We start from the raw sequence: 17,424 nt of genomic DNA on the forward strand, positions 1-17,424 counted from the left end.
CAAAATAAGACGTTGCCCGCCGCGCCTCAAGAAGTGAGTTGACATGAAAGATCCATATGCTGAGATAACCGTGTATTCGTGTCTATAGTACAGATTGTGTTTAAAACGATACACTGTAAATACATATTTATTGGTGTTAAAAATCTCAGTGTCAGTGGTGCAAACTACTGTATTGTCACATCTAGTTTGGGGTTTTATATTATTGATTTGTTGCCGGGGAGCGAGGCTGTCAGGGGCACAGTTGACCGTATGCAAGATGGCTACCGCAAACGTGATTGTGTCAACGCGCGGCCGAGGACCAGCAGCCGGTTTTGCTTGTCGCGCTCATGACGCGTTTTTGTTTGTCGCGCTCACGACGTGTGGTGAAGGGAGAGAAGAAGCTTCCTGGAAGAGGAATCCGCAGAGGCATCTGACAGCAGCTGTATAACCAGAGAGGGCTAATGTGAGATGGATGTATCCACCCATCCTGGGGAAGGGGAATAAGGGATGTGTGTATATATCCTGGGGAGTGATAAAAAAAAAAAGTGGATGCATATATCCTTGGGAGGGGAAATAAGAGGGGTATATATCCTGAGGTTTGGGAGATAAGGGGCTGTATATCCTGGGGAGGGATAATAATGGGGGAGAGTGTAACCTGGAAGGGTAATAAAGGAGGGTGCATAATCTGGGGAGGATTTAGAGAGATGCAAATACCCAGGGGAGTGGTAGCAGGGGCTCTTATATCCATTACAAATCATTAGCGGGTGTCTGACCAGGAGAGAGCAGTAAGACATTGTGTGTAAATAGGTGCTAACTTGTTTGTCTTCCTCAGGCATCAGGGATCTGAGGTGGACAAAGCATCAGAGCAGGAATTGAGCTGGCTCACAGCTTGCTGCTGAAGGAAGATGCATTGGTGCAGATCACAGAGGCTAAGAAGTCTGTCTTCATCTTTGAATGGTTGCGGTTCCTGGACAAAGTACTTACCGCTGCAAACAGGGTAGGTTTCTTGATTAACATTTTATGAATTGTCACCCATTCTGTCAATGCATTTAATTAATACACCAAGAAGTCTGTGTTCAGCATTCATTACATGTTTTATGTGGAAATCAGTTGTATTTCCTTTGAATAATTACATAACTAGTATTCTATCTAAAAAGTGCTTAAAGGGCAATCCTAGATAAGGACAAAGAGAGATAACCGGTTAAATGTAACACAAGTACAGTATGTGTATATTTGTTGCTGGACATACTGTATTTCCATGGTAACCAAATGCTCTGGTGTGTTTTAGGGATAAGACCCATTGTGAGCTCTACCTACAAGCAAATTGCTGACCCACTCTTTATTTTATTTTTTTTGCATGTAAACTGTAACGAAGGCAAAAAAGGTAAGAAACTTCCAAAAACATTTGAATGGCAGTTACAGCCAGAAAGAGAGTGATACTCTGTATCGCGCTTTGATAAATCATATAAATAATCGAAACCAAAAATAATATGCACAGTCAAATGAAACACATTACAGAAAAGTCCTATAGCAAAAAGCCATGAGGTAGAATGTCAGTGTCGGCTACTTTTTCGTTATGGAAGTTTTCTTGTTTATATTGCTATCCTAGTGACTTCATTACAGCTATTGTATTGAGGATTAGGTTCTGCAAGAAAAATAGCACCACTATTGTATTGTATGTCTTTATTTATATAGCGCCATTAATGTACATAGCGCTATTGGGAATATATATGTCGCTGTGCAACGCAGCTGTTCTATTTAAGAACTAATTATGCTATCGTTATTAGCCAAACAGATAAAGGTGGGTGACAGTAGCACCAGTGTTGATCAAAAGAATGATCAGAAAGAATCCCCTTATAAATAGCACTCAATTGTCATATATATTATTTAGAGTGGACACAAATGGTCCTGCTGGAAATTACAACAATAGATTTGTTGTAATTTACAGCAGGACCATTTGTGTCCACTCTAAATAATATATATGACAATTGAGTGCTATTTATAAGGGGATTCTTTCTGATCATTCTTTTGATCAACACTGGTACTACTGTATAAATACCCTTGTAGCACCTGTCATTCACTCCTGTGCATATATTAATAATGGTGACTGCGGTCTCATTCACGTATCAAAGGTGGGTGACAATAATAACTTTATTTCATATAGCCCTTTTCTTCTAAACACAAAGCACTTCACAATTACAGTATAGTGCACAGTATGCAGCATTGTATATAGCCCTGAAGAGCTTTTCAATTTGTTTTTAGTTTGAGGCACAGCAAGATAAAGTGATTTGTGCAAGGTCACAAAGAGCTGACACCGGGATTTGAACCCCTGCTCAGTTTCCATTTTCAAACTCTGTGTCGTTATCAAAGTCAGTGTCTTTACTCACTGAGCCACTGTATCAAGCCATTACGTAGGACCTGGTGATAATAGAAAGATGCACATTATTCATAGGAACCTCAGTCATGTTTTTCATTGAGTCATCATGATTAATAATTTGTTTCACTTTTTTGCTGCCCTGTAGGACGGCTCCTTGAATGCCTCAGCCCTGGTCTCTGCAGCTTTGGACTTGCCCTAGCAACTCCTGAGCCAAGTAGTGTTCCTCAAATATTTTTTGTAAGCACTTTTTACATGGTAGATTTGTGGCTGCAAGGCTCAACAATGATCCTATCCTTGTGTTTTATTTACTTCTGGAAAATTATATTTAATTGAAAAGTAAGAGTATTTAAAAAAATGAGGCGGTAATTATTTAGGTCAACAGGTCAGTTTTTTTTTTTTATATAAAAATGTTTTACCAGGTAGGAACCTCGTTTTCAGGTTTGTCCTTGGCATAGAGTTATTACAATATATGGTTACATTACAAGAACAGAAGTTATACATTTCATGGACCGAGTTGGAAAATTGGGTAGAGGGGATAAAAGGGCTGTTGAGTTTCAGATTGAAATAAGAACCTTTAATATCAGCAAACAGCTCACACCCTTTGACTGTCCAACGGCTGCGCCAAAGTCTGTCAGCCTTTGGGGCGACACAGATGTACACTGAAATGGTTCAGATTGAATGCAGCTGTGAATTCAAAGGCCTTTGCCCTCTTGGCTCTTTAACATTCCATTGGGTAGAGTTGATGTTCCACATAGTACAAGCAAATGTTAATCCTTGGCACGCTGGTTCTGTGCAGATGGGAGCAGGTCTGGGAGAACCCCATCAGGCGCCCGCTTTTGGGGCGGCGCTGATGTACACAGAAAAAGTTGCAAAGAAGTAATATGTATTGCCTGCACAGAAACACTGGTCTGTGAAGTTTTGAGCACCATAGTGTAACGGTGAAGGGGTTAACCAAGCTCACTAATAAAGGTTCAGCCCACTTGCTTACCCCTGATCCGTGAGTTGAGGTCCTAGAGTGTCAGCTCTTGGACCCAGATGTCCTAAATGCATTACTGTGACTGGGTGCAAATTATGCGACAATAAAGAATCATGTGTGTTTTGCCTTCCTGGGATGCTGGGATCGGGAGGTTTCTAGGCTGTAAGTTTCAGAGCTGGTTTGTCAGAGAAATTCTTCACAGAATGTGGCTATGTATCGGGGTTACAGAGTTATGGGATACCCCAGGAATTGGATCCGGGAATCGAGTGAGATTCTCGGATACAGCCAAGCACATTGCTCCGGGCAAACCCTGACTCTGAAAACGCTATTGTTACTCACTGCCAGGATTCCTGCTGCAGCATCTTCCAGACAAGGTAAACGGGCATGAAGGGGCTAATGTATACCTACGGTCACCCATGGGGTCCCTAGTATAAAGAGTGGTACCCAGATACATGCCCAGGTACCCTGGACCTAGTATTGCGGTTCAGGGGGCACTCCAGGTAAGTGATAAAGTTGAGAGTGGTTCGTGTGTGTAAAAGTTTTACAAGTTATTTTTCTAAAGTGTGCCAAGTATGAGGCTAGTGAGGGTAGGTGCTATATACACTCACTCCATCCCTGACACCAGAACAGAGACTTATATATTTTACCACACATAAGACACAGTATATTTTATTAAAGGATTATATTTAATAGGTATATGTACTGGTAACCTGTAAATGAACTGTGGGATTTCCAAGTCATGGCTTCCGAGCAGACCAGATGGCTACCACGCTTGGTGCCTATGGGTCTGTGAGAAGTCAGGACTTGAAAGTCTCAGGGATGCCAAGGTGTTAGAACAGGAGGGGTACTGCAGTTCTGCTTGAGTACCCGCCTCCTGGGCTAACACGGGGCTATCCGACCACCGTTTGCCAGAACCCATACTCTGTGGAGCCTGGACAGCGGGTGGGCTCAGTATGCAAAAAGGCAGAGGTGCCAGGTTGGCGCATGCCCCTTGACAGACTGAGAAAGGTGCCCACCCAGCTTTACAATACTGGCAAATCGGTGATTGGCTGGCAGGAGAATTCCCACGCTTTGATAGGCTGCAGATGTTAGTGAGGGAGACACTGAAACCCATAAAGGGACTTGCAGCCAATCAGGAGCGCAGATTCCAAGTGCCAAACCAACAGCGGCAAATTCAAAGATGCTCTCTACTGAATAGACTCGAGCCGGCTTTAAAGATTTTCAACTCAGAAAAGTTTCTAAGTCCCGCTTTTTGAGAACGTAGCGGTCGCAGTTGGCATTGCGCCGAGATCAGTTCCAGGACTTTCGTGAGTACCTACCGGTCAAGGAAAAGGGTTCCTACAGAGGTCATTTTTGGGAATTTCATTCTTAGGATAGATGTATTCGTTAGCCCTGTTCCCAGTAAGTGTGTTAACGTTGTAAATTGTGTTACATTGTGTGTATGTCTTTTCCTGAAATAAATTACAATTTCTTTTACCTCCTTGCTTTGTTCAATCAATGATCCCGTCATAAAAAGGTGTTAATAAACCTGGTCTCCCGTGACACATAGTAGTGCTGCCCATAGATTCTTAATTCTCATTATACAATAATGCATTTAGTTGACTGAAGTCACATCATATCTTATTATATATTTGTGAAAGCACTGTATGCCTGTCTGCATCTCCTGTGTCCCTAGGGGAAATCTCATTGGTCCCTTGGGCCGCCCGCCCCCGCACACCTCTCATTGGCCTGAGGCAGAGTGACGACACACACACACACATCTCCCGCTCTCTTACCCGCCGGTCCCGGAGGCTCCGCCTCTTCCTCCTCGAACATCAGCCTACAACTCATCGTGACCCGCGCGCACCTCCTCCTCTCCCCGTGTCTCCCCGTTTCCCGCGCTTTTACCCCCCCACCAGTCAGCGGGGGAGCGGAGCGAGCTCCCGGGACACCCCCCACAGCTCTCAAGCACGCGCCGCGCGCCCCACGCTCTCCTCCCCGGGATGCCATGCGCACACCTCTCCCCGTGTCTCCCTGTTTCCCGCGCTTTCACCACCCCCCCCCCCCCCCCGGGGCCGCTACAGTCAGCGGGGGAGCGGATCGAGCACCCGGGACACCCCCCTTGGCTTTCAATTGTGTGCACGCGCTGCGCGCCCCCGCGCTCTCCTCCTCCCAGGGATGCCGCTGTGTCCTCTCCCCGCACTCTCCGCACTGTGACCCGCCTCCTGTACTGGCTGCACGGGTTCCCACACCTGCAGCTCTCCCTGCGGCCCAGGGGCAGCGACTTCAACCCCACGGACAGCGGCTACCGGCAGGTCAGTGCCACCCGCGGCCTGTGTGCAGGGGGTGTGTAAGTGCCACGGCCTTTGTACAGGACGTGACTGGGTCTGTCCTTAGCCTGGTAGTGGGTGCAGCTCTGTGTGGGACAAGGTACAGCCTGTGGCTGTGAAGTTCCCTGTGTCAGTGGGTGCAGCCTGTGGCTGTGATGCCCCCCCTGTCCATTGCCGCCCCTCCCTGCCCTTTGCCCCCCTGCCCCTCCCTGCCCTTTGCCCCCCTGACCTTTGCCCTCCACGCCCCTTGGCCCCTCCCCCGCCCTTCCACGCCCCTCCCCCCGCCCTTCCACGCCCCTCACCCCCCCTACCCTTCCACACCCCCTCCCCCCCCCCCCGCCCTTCCACTCCATGCCCCCTGCCCTTCCACGCCTGGGCAACGCCGGGTATATCAGCTAGTATCTTCTATATTTCCTTCTGTTTCTAACATTCTAATACATTATATGTGTGTTATCTCTTTGGAAACAGTTAAATCCCATGTAACCAACCACAATCGTTTTTGAAAACACTTTTTAACCATTTTAAATTTGCATCCTTAAATACATGTAACAATGCTAAAAGCTAAGATCTGGCTACTTTTGTTGCATTTGAAGTTAGTTACAAATTGTATGTCTTAAGGCGTTCTGAATGAGTGTGAGTTTTCCAATTAAGTATTTAATTTACCCATAGCCCTCACTGTCCTTATCAGAGAGCCAACAAAGATAAGGAGAGGGGCAAGAGGAGAGTTTTGTGTGGACAAATGCATGTTGGAAACAGTGATAAACACAGAAGGTAGTAACTAGAGGCAATATAACACCTCCTGAGTCGCAGCTCATGTTTCCAAACAAACTGTAAAAAAAATGTCTTTATAAATACTTATAGATGTCAGATTGTGGTTTCAAGTAATCGATCACCCAGATGTAACCCCTTAACCATGTCACTGCCATCAATACACTTGGTTCCTACTGAGGACTTGACCCTTTAAATGTCATCCAGCTTGGAGTGCTGAATACCACCCATATTTTATTTCTTGATGGCACAATGACTAGCACAAATACATTAACTGCTTTTTTTTTACTGCAAACAAGGCAGCACAATTGATTGCATTTCACTTAATGGACAAAGCTAAATATTGTCCCCGAAGCCTTTCACATGACATTTGTTTCTCAATTTATGTATACCAATTTAGTGAAAGGGATTTATTGCTTGGCAATGCTTTATTCAATGTGTATATTTAGAACATGGAATCTCTCACTTACCAATATTTTGCTTATTCTCTGGCAATGAAGGGTTAAGGCACTGTTCAGTAAACTGGTGAGCTGTGGGTCTGCTCCTTGTGACCGTGGGCAAGGCTGTTCGACCTTTTTGTGTTTCAGGAACTAATGTGTAGATTGCAAACTTCTTGTATTGTGCTGCATACACGAGATGTAAACTAAATAAAAGTACATTCCTATCACAGACGGACATCAAAGACAACCAGAAGAAGCTCGTGGAACAGGTCACCGGTCTCATAAGCAGCTCCCCAGGACCGCCCACTCGCAAACTATTAGCCAAGAACCTTGCCACACTCTACAGCATTGGAGACACTTTCACTGTCTTCCAAATCCTGGACAAGTGCAATGAAATGATCAAGAGTAAAGACGACACTGCTGCCTATCTACCAACTAAACTGTAAGTTTGAAGGCTGCAGTAGGGTGACCATCTGTTTTGTACATACTGAAAATAAATGGGATGGGGGGAAGAGGGGATGTAACCTCAAGCTACTGTCTAAGAGACGGTGCCAGGGGTAAAGAAATCAGGTAACAAAAACTACGCTTGCCTAGGCAAGAAAGGACCCCTTTTAAACAAGCACTCGTGTGGTAATGAACTTAAATGAATAAAATGACCTTTATTAATATATAAGGGTAAAATGAATGAAGGAATAGACACACAAAACTATTAAAAAGAATATTAAACTAAATACCTCCCAGTCCAGTGTACCAGACTGGTTGCAATATGGATATGAGGGACCTTGTAATAACTGGCACATGCAAAGATAGGTGAGGCACTTGTGCCTCAGTGTGGTATATATGTTGGAACCAGTCTCATGTCTGTCAATGATGTACCGGACAGACAGCTGTATATATAACCACAACTGATTGAATGGTTACTCTAAGAGAGTACACGGTGGAGTTAGTAGTGAGTGATCAGTGCACAGTATCTCAAACTCACATACTAAATATTTCCAGAGGTTGGTATACCTAGAAATAGTACTCAAATCTTAAGGGTAAACAAAATAAATGAAATAAAAAGGTCCTTAAAGGCGACGCAGGGTATTAAAAATGAACACTAAAGCTACTGTGTAGCTAGGGAAAAGAGGCTTCAAAGTGGGAGCCTTAGACACCCTAATGGGTTAAGTATACACAAGGTCTCCCACAAGGCGCACTAACAGTATCTAGTTAGTGCCATAGATAGCCTAAGCCTATGTGGAAGCAGTGAAACAAATGTATAATACAAGCTAAACTGTAAGCTGCTTCTCAGGATCCTCTGTGGAAACAGCACAAATAGTACAGTAGGGATAAGCAGGTACCTGGGTATATTGCTAATAGTAACCTGGGTATATTGTAATAGTGACCTATGTATAGGGTATGTGTATATATAATTAGTGTCACCCAGGTTGCTCAGGGAAGTGGACACAGTTCAAAGGGTATCAGGCAATCAGACTTATCAGTTGACCTGAATATATACACTATTCCACATTTAATGTAATGGAGATCTATACAGGTCGCTGGGTATATACTGTGCATATGTGCATTGTGGGTGCAGCGTATATGGTCTCCAATACACTCAAACATGTAAAAGTACCAAGATAGATAGTACCTGAGTGGATGAGTATGTGTTCAAACACGATAACCCTAAAAAAACATTCAGGCCCACACCCAATGATTCCAGCACTGATTGGGACACTTCCAACGATGAGGGCGAATTAGAACTTAGACATACAGGAGTTGAAGGTGGGCAAAACTCTTTTTTAGGCAAGGATACAGACAGTGTAATTCCTTTTCCAAATCCAAGACACGAAGGGGTAAGAGGAGTAGATCTTCAAGACAGAGACCAATGGGGTTTCAGGGGTCAAGGAGGGAGGAGGCGGTCGAGAAGGAGGCGCAGGTATTGACAACATCACAGGAGGAGAATAGTCAAGTGATTAACTTGTCTCAATTAGCCCTTGACGAATTCCACTTGAAAGCTCTCTCAAAAGGCTTGTCATTTTCCCCTTCATCCGACCGTAACATCTTTGAATGGGTGAAGGACGTTAACCTTTTTGGGCGTAATTTATTGTTACATAAGTTCTTTAAACGGAGAGAGGACTTTATTAATAAGAACCTAAGCCTACCTGACTTAGACCAACTTGACCGTGAGAACCTTCTCAACCTGGCCTCACTTGAAGAAGAGTCCAATAGACCTATTGGTGAGGGGCCATTCACAGATCTCAAACCCAGAGCCACGTTTATTCCTCCATTAGGAATTTGTCCCAATGTGGAGGTATTTACCAAGTTGGTGGTTACCAACTTGGAAAATATTAGATATGCTACCAACACTGGTAACCTTCGTGCTCAGGAAAGAAAGGCCTTGGATGATCTACGTTCAAACTCGTCAATAGTCATCAAATCCTCTGATAAGGGGGGAACATTGTGATTATGGGAAGAGAGGAGAATACTGTATCAAAGAAAACCTGAGGCTCCTATCCGACCGAACCTGCTACGAGGTCCTGAGTAAGGACCCAACTATTCAGTACAATCAGGAATTACTCACCATCCTCAATACAGGCTTAGCAGATAAAGTGATCAACAAGCGTGAATTGAATGGCATGTACAATAAGGTCCCTAAAATAGCCACATTCTATAGCCTCCCAAAAATCCACAAGCTTACGAGGCCACCACCGGGACGACCAATTGTCTCCGGGATTAACAACTTGAGTGAACAGGCAAGTGTCTATTTGGATAAAGTACTGAGACCGTTCGTGGTAGCACTTCCGTCCTATTTGAGAGATACCACAGATATTCTCACACGAATTGATGATATTGTGGTTGATAATGAAACACTCATTAGCATGGACGTTGAGGCCTTATATACGAGCATCATACACGAACATGGCATAAATGCCACACTGTACTTTCTGAAAACCAGGGGCCTATTGTACAATAACCATAACAAATTCATTGAACAACTGCTTTGGTTTGTACTGACGAAGAACTACTTTCTGTTTAACAACAAACTCTACCACCAGGTACAGGGGACTGCAATGGGGACGACTTGTGCCCCCTCATATGCGAACCTGTACCTGGGGTGGTGGGAGGCAGAAATAGTGTTCTCTGAAGAAAATGATATCTACACTACCCATATTATTTTATGGGCAAGATACATTGATGATATCATTATTCTCTGGAAGGGACCTCGTACACTGTTTGTTGACTTCATCAACAAACTTAACTGTAATTCCCTTAACCTTCGACTCACTTACGATATAGGGCCTGAGAGCATAGTCTTCCTAGATCTTAAAATAACTTGTGCAACCAATGGTAGAATTGAGACTACAATTCATCGTAAAACCACCGCAACTAATAGTTTACTCCACGCTGATAGTCATCACCCTCAGAATCTCATAAATGGCATTCCAACTGGCCAATATTTGAGAGTTAAGAGAAATTGCTGGAATGATGAAGAATTTGAATCACAAGCACAATCTATGTGCCAATGCTTGCTCTCGAGAGGTTATAGTAAGAACAGCGTTAGGAAGGCTTATAATAGAGCCAAGCATACACACCGGGCATCTCTGCTGAATCCCAAACCCAAACCACGTGAGCAAAAAACAATTCGCCTCATTGGCACTTATAATAGACAATGGAAAACCATCTTTAACATTGTCAACAAACATTGGCATGTTCTCTTAGAGGACACGGATCTACGGGGAGTCTTGAAACCCAGACCAACTATGGTCAGCAGAAGATCTACTAACATCAGGGATCTTCTAGTCCATAGCCATCTTGAACCCATCACTTCAGGCACTTGGCTAGACAAAAGATCTCCGGGTAACTATAAGTGCAAGGGGTGCCGTGCATGTCAGTACGTTCAGGTCACCAAAACCTTTGGTAATTGGGATGATAGTAAAACCTTTAAAATACGGAATTTTGTGAACTGCAGAACTACTGGGGTGATCTACCAAGCAGTGTGCACATGCGGCAAGAAATATGTGGGGAAAACAAGTCGGCAGCTGAGACGTAGGGTCCTAGAACACATAGGGACCATACGCAATAAAACTGACACCCCACTTGCCAAACACGTTAACACTGCACATGGAGGTGACATTTCCAACTTACGTTTTAAGGGCATATACCAACTCCCAGAAACAATCAGAAGGGGGTGACTGGGACAGAGAACTCCTCAAAAACGAGGCAAAGTGGATTTATACCCTAGGAACTCTATCCGCAGGGTTTAAATAAGGGATTTATGTTTGCCGCATTTATTGGTTAGAATATTTTTTATACCTTATGCCACTTTTGACATCACGATAAGACCATATGTACTCATACTGCCAGGATCTGATAACCATGGGGTGTAAGTGTGATATTCACTTTGGCTCCAGCATTTGGGCTGTAACACCCCTTATACACCATAGCCTATACTGTATCCACTCCATATCCCAGCATTATGTACTGGCACATTTACAGCTAGGTACTATCTCTCTGTTCCGTATCACCATGAGCCTCTTGGATGGCATATGTTTATAGATTTATTGATATATTTGTAAACATATTTACCCCTGATGGTATATGCCTCCATTCTACCATTTAGTGTCTATTGCATACAATCACTCGCTTATCCGTCTCGGCAACCCTTCATTTGCTGCCTTACTGTTCTGAATTTACTCAGGTTCTATCAGGAAGCCAGCCAGAACTTTCACACAAATAAATAGCAACACAAACACATGTTTTATTACTAACACATATACTTAACTTAGCGCCACTGTTGCCAAGGCTACGCTCGCCTATTTAAACGTTCGGCTACCATAGAGGTGGGGCCACCTTGAGAAAGCGTCAGTGCGACGCGAAACGGCCGTCGGTGGTGGCCACTCCTCTGTGACGTCAGCACATGTGTCAGTGCGGTGGCGTCTAGCGTAGCCCCGTGGCAGCCTTCACAGGGCTGAGCTATATCTAGGCTTGCTGCTATATGAGATATACTTCTCTCCACCCGGCTAGCTAACGTTCTGTGGTGTTCATGAATACACCACGCCGGGTGGAATCTCTAGATATAATCCGATTGATGCAGTGTTCATAACGCATTCTGGTCTCATCCACTCAGGTACTATCTATCTTGGTACTTTTACATGTTTGAGTGTATTGGAGACCATATCCGCTGCACCCACACTGCACATATGCACAGTATATACCCAGCGACCTGTATAGATCTCCATTACATTAAATGTGGAATAGTGTATATATTCAGGTCAACTGATAAGTCTGATTGCCTGATACCCTTTGAACTGTGTCCACTTCCCTGAGCAACCTGGGTGACACTACTTATATATACATACCCTATACATAGGTCACTATTACCAACTGGTTTTCGGGTATCTTTTTAAACACCTACTGACATATTAGCAATATACCCAGATACCTGCTTATCCCTACTGTACTATTTGTGCTGTTTCCACGGAGGACCCTGAGAAGCAGCTTACAGTTTAGCTTGTATTATACATTTGTTTCACTGCTTCCATATAGGCTTAGGCTATCTATGGCACTAACTAGATACTGTTAGTGCGCCTTGTGGGAGACCTTGTGTATACTTAACCCATTAGGGTGTCTAAGGCTCCCACTTTGAAGCCTCTTTTCCCTAGCTACACAGTAGCTTTAGTGTTCATTTTTAATACCCTGCGTCGCCTTTAAGGACCTTTTTATTTCATTTATTTTGTTTACCCTTAAGATTTGAGTACTATTTCTAGGTATACCAACCTCTGGAAATATTTAGTATGTGAGTTTGAGATACTGTGCACTGATCACTCACTACTAACTCCACCGTGTACTCTCTTAGAGTAACCATTCAATCAGTTGTGGTTATATATACAGCTGTCTGTCCGGTACATCATTGACAGACATGAGACTGGTTCCAACATATATACCACACTGAGGCACAAGCTATCCATCTATCTTTGCATGTGCCAGTTATTACAAGGTCCCTCATATCCATATTGCAACCAGTCTGGTACACTGGACTGGAAGGTATTTAGTTTAATATTCTTTTTAATAGTCTTGTACATACTGAAGCAGACTATTTAATCAGCCGCGGTCCTTCTCTGGCAACAATTTGTAACAAATGCATAACTGAATGCTAATTACAGACAAAACTGTTCTGCTGAGGTACTATCAGGGTCACCAGCATCTGTGTATATTTTATCTGTATCTATATATCCGGGTCACACACGGGACCATACATTAGCACTTATTCTAAACGCTTATTTTGATGTATGTACTTGAAATGGGTACTGATAGCTTCTGCCTCTTTCAGGGCCGCTGTTGCTTGTGTCGGAGCATTTTATGAGAAGATGGGTAGGATGCTGGGAAGCTCCTTTCCTGAAACCGTGAATAACCTCTTAAAGTCACTGAAAAGTGCTGAGGTAAGATGCACAATTAGATGGCCTTCTAAAAACTTCTCGAGTTTATGATCCCAGTTTCTACGAATATCTAGAGCACGGGTGGCCAACTCCATTCATCAATGGCCATCAACAGGCCAGGTTTTCAGGATATCCCTGCTTCAGCACAGGTGGCTGCCATTCTAACGGAGCAACTGATTGATCACTGATGTGATGAAGCTGGGATAGCCTGAAAACCTGACCTGTTGGTGAACATTGAGTATTGAAGTTGGCCACTCCTGCTCTAGAGCCTTGGTAAGAAGAAGTTAATGAAAATTGAACACAAAATCATATAAGCAGGGTGACGGGTCTCGATGCATGAATAATACAATTTATTTATGAAGCTTTCAACATTTCGGTCCTCCCTTAGGACATTTCTCAAGAGCAGTCATATCGTAACAGCTGTTTTTGGCTTTTTACAAGTACCTCTGATGTAGCTGGAGTACGCGGAACAGTCATGTGCTCATAGTCATCTTTCCAAAGATGCCATCACACTCCGTTATTGGTTAAGCAGTGATCTGAAACATATCTAACCTCTGGAAATCATCAGTCTAGTGAAGGTGTCTCCAGGATGGTGCGACTAAACTATGATCAACTCGACTGCATGCGGTTTTCAATGTAAAATATATATGTATGTATGTATGTATGTATGTATGTATGTATATGTGATAAAAAATCACTGGCACTCCAATAGAAATTCAATAATGAATAGGTGCATGTCCCATATAAATAATAAAAGTATACATTACCGCATAGCAGCAAAAAGGAGACGGCACTCAGGTGAATGAAAAATGAATGTATTAAATACAGCACATAACTCCAAGTTATACTCCAAGTTATGTGCTGTATTTAATACATTCATTTTCATTCACCTGAGTGCTGTCTCCTTTTTGCTGCTATGCTGTAATGTGTATATATATATATATATATATATATATATATATATATATACTGGACACCTAACAAGCTCCTATTGAACCCCCAAAATAACCACACCATATATATAAGCATATGAGTGTCACAGAGGAGTGCTACTGAGCATGGCAATATATATTTAAAACCAGAGACAGAACATAAAACACAGACAAAGCTCAGTTTTAGCACATCTAGTGAAACACATACACGGTACATACATACATACATACATACATACATACATACACTGAAAATAACATCAAAATAGAGTTCCACATAAATTTGCTATATTCAGGTTGGTATAAAGTAGCTATTTTCTTTTATTTAAAACCTAGTGTTAAGTAACTTTTTTAATTTTTTTATTTATGATTTATAGTCGCTGCAATTATCTATCTTTACTTCCTTTTAGACAGAAGGGCGAATGCAACTGTATAAAGCTTAAGTTGTCCTACGTTATCTGGTATTGTGACTGTTCTCTTGTGCCGTTTAAGTCGCAGGGTCGCAGTGAAATCCTAATGAGTTTGCAGAAGGTCCTTGGCGGTCTCGGAGGGGCTGCATCTTCCAGCCACAGAGACATCTACAAGAACGCTCGTTCCCTTCTGACTGACAGGTCCATGGCTGTATGATGTGCTGTAGCCAAGGTGAGTAACCACTGTGTAATGTGAATAAGAACTGCATGAAGCTACAAAACAAATAATATACTGTGTAGACCAGTGGTTTTAAACCTTTTTTTGGTTGGGGAACCCCAGAATTCGATTTTGAAATTCTGAAGAACCCCAACCCTCGCCCCCATTCTCTCGTCGCTCCCGTCTCTCTCCCCCACCCCCTTACCCCTGTCTCTTTCCTCCGCCACACACTCTCCCCTCCCCCCTCACTCTACCCCTCTTGCACACACATACACTCCCCCACTCGCTTACACACACTCCCCCACTCGCTTACACATACACTCCCCCTCTCGCTTACACACAAACTCCTCCTCTCGCTTACACACACACAAACTCCCCCTCTCTCTTACACACACACAAACTCCCCCTCTCGCTTACACACACACAAACTCCCCCTCGCGCTTACACACACACAAACTCCCCCTCTCGCTTACACACACACAAACTCCCCCTCTCGCTTACACACACACAAACTCCCCCTCTCGCTTACACACACAACACAAACTCCCCCTCTCGCTTACACACACACAAACTCCCCCTCTCGCTTACACACACACACACAAACTCCCCCTCTCGCTTACACACACACACAAACTCCCCCACTCTCTTACTCTTACACACACAGTCCACCACTCTCTTACTCTTACACACTCAGTCCACCACTCTCTTACACACACACACTCCCCCACTCTTACACACACTCCCCCACGCTTACACACACATTCCCCCACTTGCTTACACACACATTCCCCCACTTGCTTACACACACATTCCCCCACTTGCTTACACACACATTCCCCCACTTGCTTACACACACATTCCCCCACTTGCTTACACACACATTCCCCCACTTGCTTACACACACACACACATTCCCCCACTTGCTTACACACACACACACATTCCCCCACTTGCTTACACACACACACACACACACATTCCCTCACTTGCTTACACACACACATTCCCCCACTTGCTTACACACACACACTCCCCCATTCGCTTACATATACACACACTCCCCCATTCGCTTACATATACACACACACACACACACCCCCACTCGCTTACACACACACTCCCCCACTCGCATACACACACTCCCCCACTCGCTTACACACACACACAAACTCCCCCTCTCGTCCTCTGTTGCTCGACAGCTAAAACTCTGACTCAGGCCCTCATTCTCTCCCGTCTTGATTACTGTAACCTCCTGCTGTCCGGCCTTCCTGCCTCTCACCTGTCTCCCCTACAATCTATCCTAAATGCTGCTGCCAGAATCACTCTACTCTTTCCTAGATCTGTCTCAGCATCTCCCCTCCTGAAATCCCTCTCCTGGCTTCCAATCAAATCCCGCATCTCACACTCCATTCTTCTCCTCACGTTTAAAGCTTTACACTCTTCTGCCCCTCCTTACATCTCAGCCCTAATTTCTCGCTATGCACCACCCCGACTCTTGCGTTCTGCTCAAGGATGTCTTCTTTCTACCCCCTTTTTATCTAAAGCCCTCTCCCGCCTTAAACATTTTTCACTGACTGCCCCACACCTCTGGAATGCCCTTCCCCTCAGTACCCGACTAGCACCCTCTCTATCCACCTTTAAGACCCACCTTAAGACACACTTGCTTAAAGAAGCATACGAATAGCACTGTGAACATTCTGAACACATGATACATAAAGCTTGGCACCCTGCAGACGCACTTACCAGAACTCCCTCCTACTGTCTCTGTACGTTCTCCCTACCTACCAATTAGATTGTAAGCTCCTCGGGGCAGGGACTCCTCTTCCTTAATGTTATGTTTGTCTAAAGCACTTATTCCCATGATCTGTTATTTATATTATCTGTTATTTATTCGATTACCACATGTATTACTACTGTGAAGCGCTATGTACATTAATGGCGCTATATAAATAAAGACATACAATACAATACACACACTCCCCCACTCGCATACACCCACACACTCCCCCACTCGCATACACACACACACACTCCCCCACTCGCTTACACACACACTTCCCCACTCGCATACACACACTCCCCCACTCGCTTACACATACACTCCCCCACTCGCTTACACATACACTCCCCCACTCGCTTACACATACACTCCCCCACTCGCTTACACATTCACTCCCCCACTCGCTTACACACAAACTCCCCCTCTCGCTTACACACAAACTCCCCCTCTCGCTTACACACAAACTCCCCCTCTCGCTTACACACAAACTCCCCCTCTCGCTTACACACAAACTCCCCCTCTCGCTTACGCACAAACTCCCCCACTCGCTTACGCACAAACTCCCCCACTCGCTTACGCACAAACTCCCCCACTCGCTTACGCACAAACTCCCCCACTCGCTTACGCACAAACTCCCCCACTCGCTTACGCACAAACTCCCCCACTCGCTTACGCACAAACTCCCCCACTCGCTTACGCACAAACTCCCCCACTCGCTTACGCACAAACTCCCCCACTCGCTTACGCACAAAGTCCCCCACTCGCTTACGCACAAACTCCCCCACTCGCTTACGCACACACTCCTCCACTCGCTTAC

General features: G+C 44.4%; 1 long non-coding RNA gene and 1 pseudogene across 1 annotated transcript; both read left to right on the plus strand.

The window, feature by feature from the left end:
• Positions 1-249: 249 nt before the first annotated feature.
• The window catches only part of LOC142492339 (HEAT repeat-containing protein 5B-like), a 43,971-nt pseudogene continuing 26,796 nt past the window's right edge, over positions 250-17,424 (plus strand).
• Positions 1,312-4,808, plus strand: LOC142493142 (uncharacterized). The gene is made up of 2 exons (XR_012801016.1): positions 1,312-1,363; positions 2,502-4,808. It is a non-coding gene; the product is annotated as an uncharacterized LOC142493142 (long non-coding RNA).

This window comes from Ascaphus truei, chromosome 4 (assembly GCF_040206685.1).
Source record: "Ascaphus truei isolate aAscTru1 chromosome 4, aAscTru1.hap1, whole genome shotgun sequence".
NCBI lineage: Eukaryota > Metazoa > Chordata > Amphibia > Anura > Ascaphidae > Ascaphus > Ascaphus truei.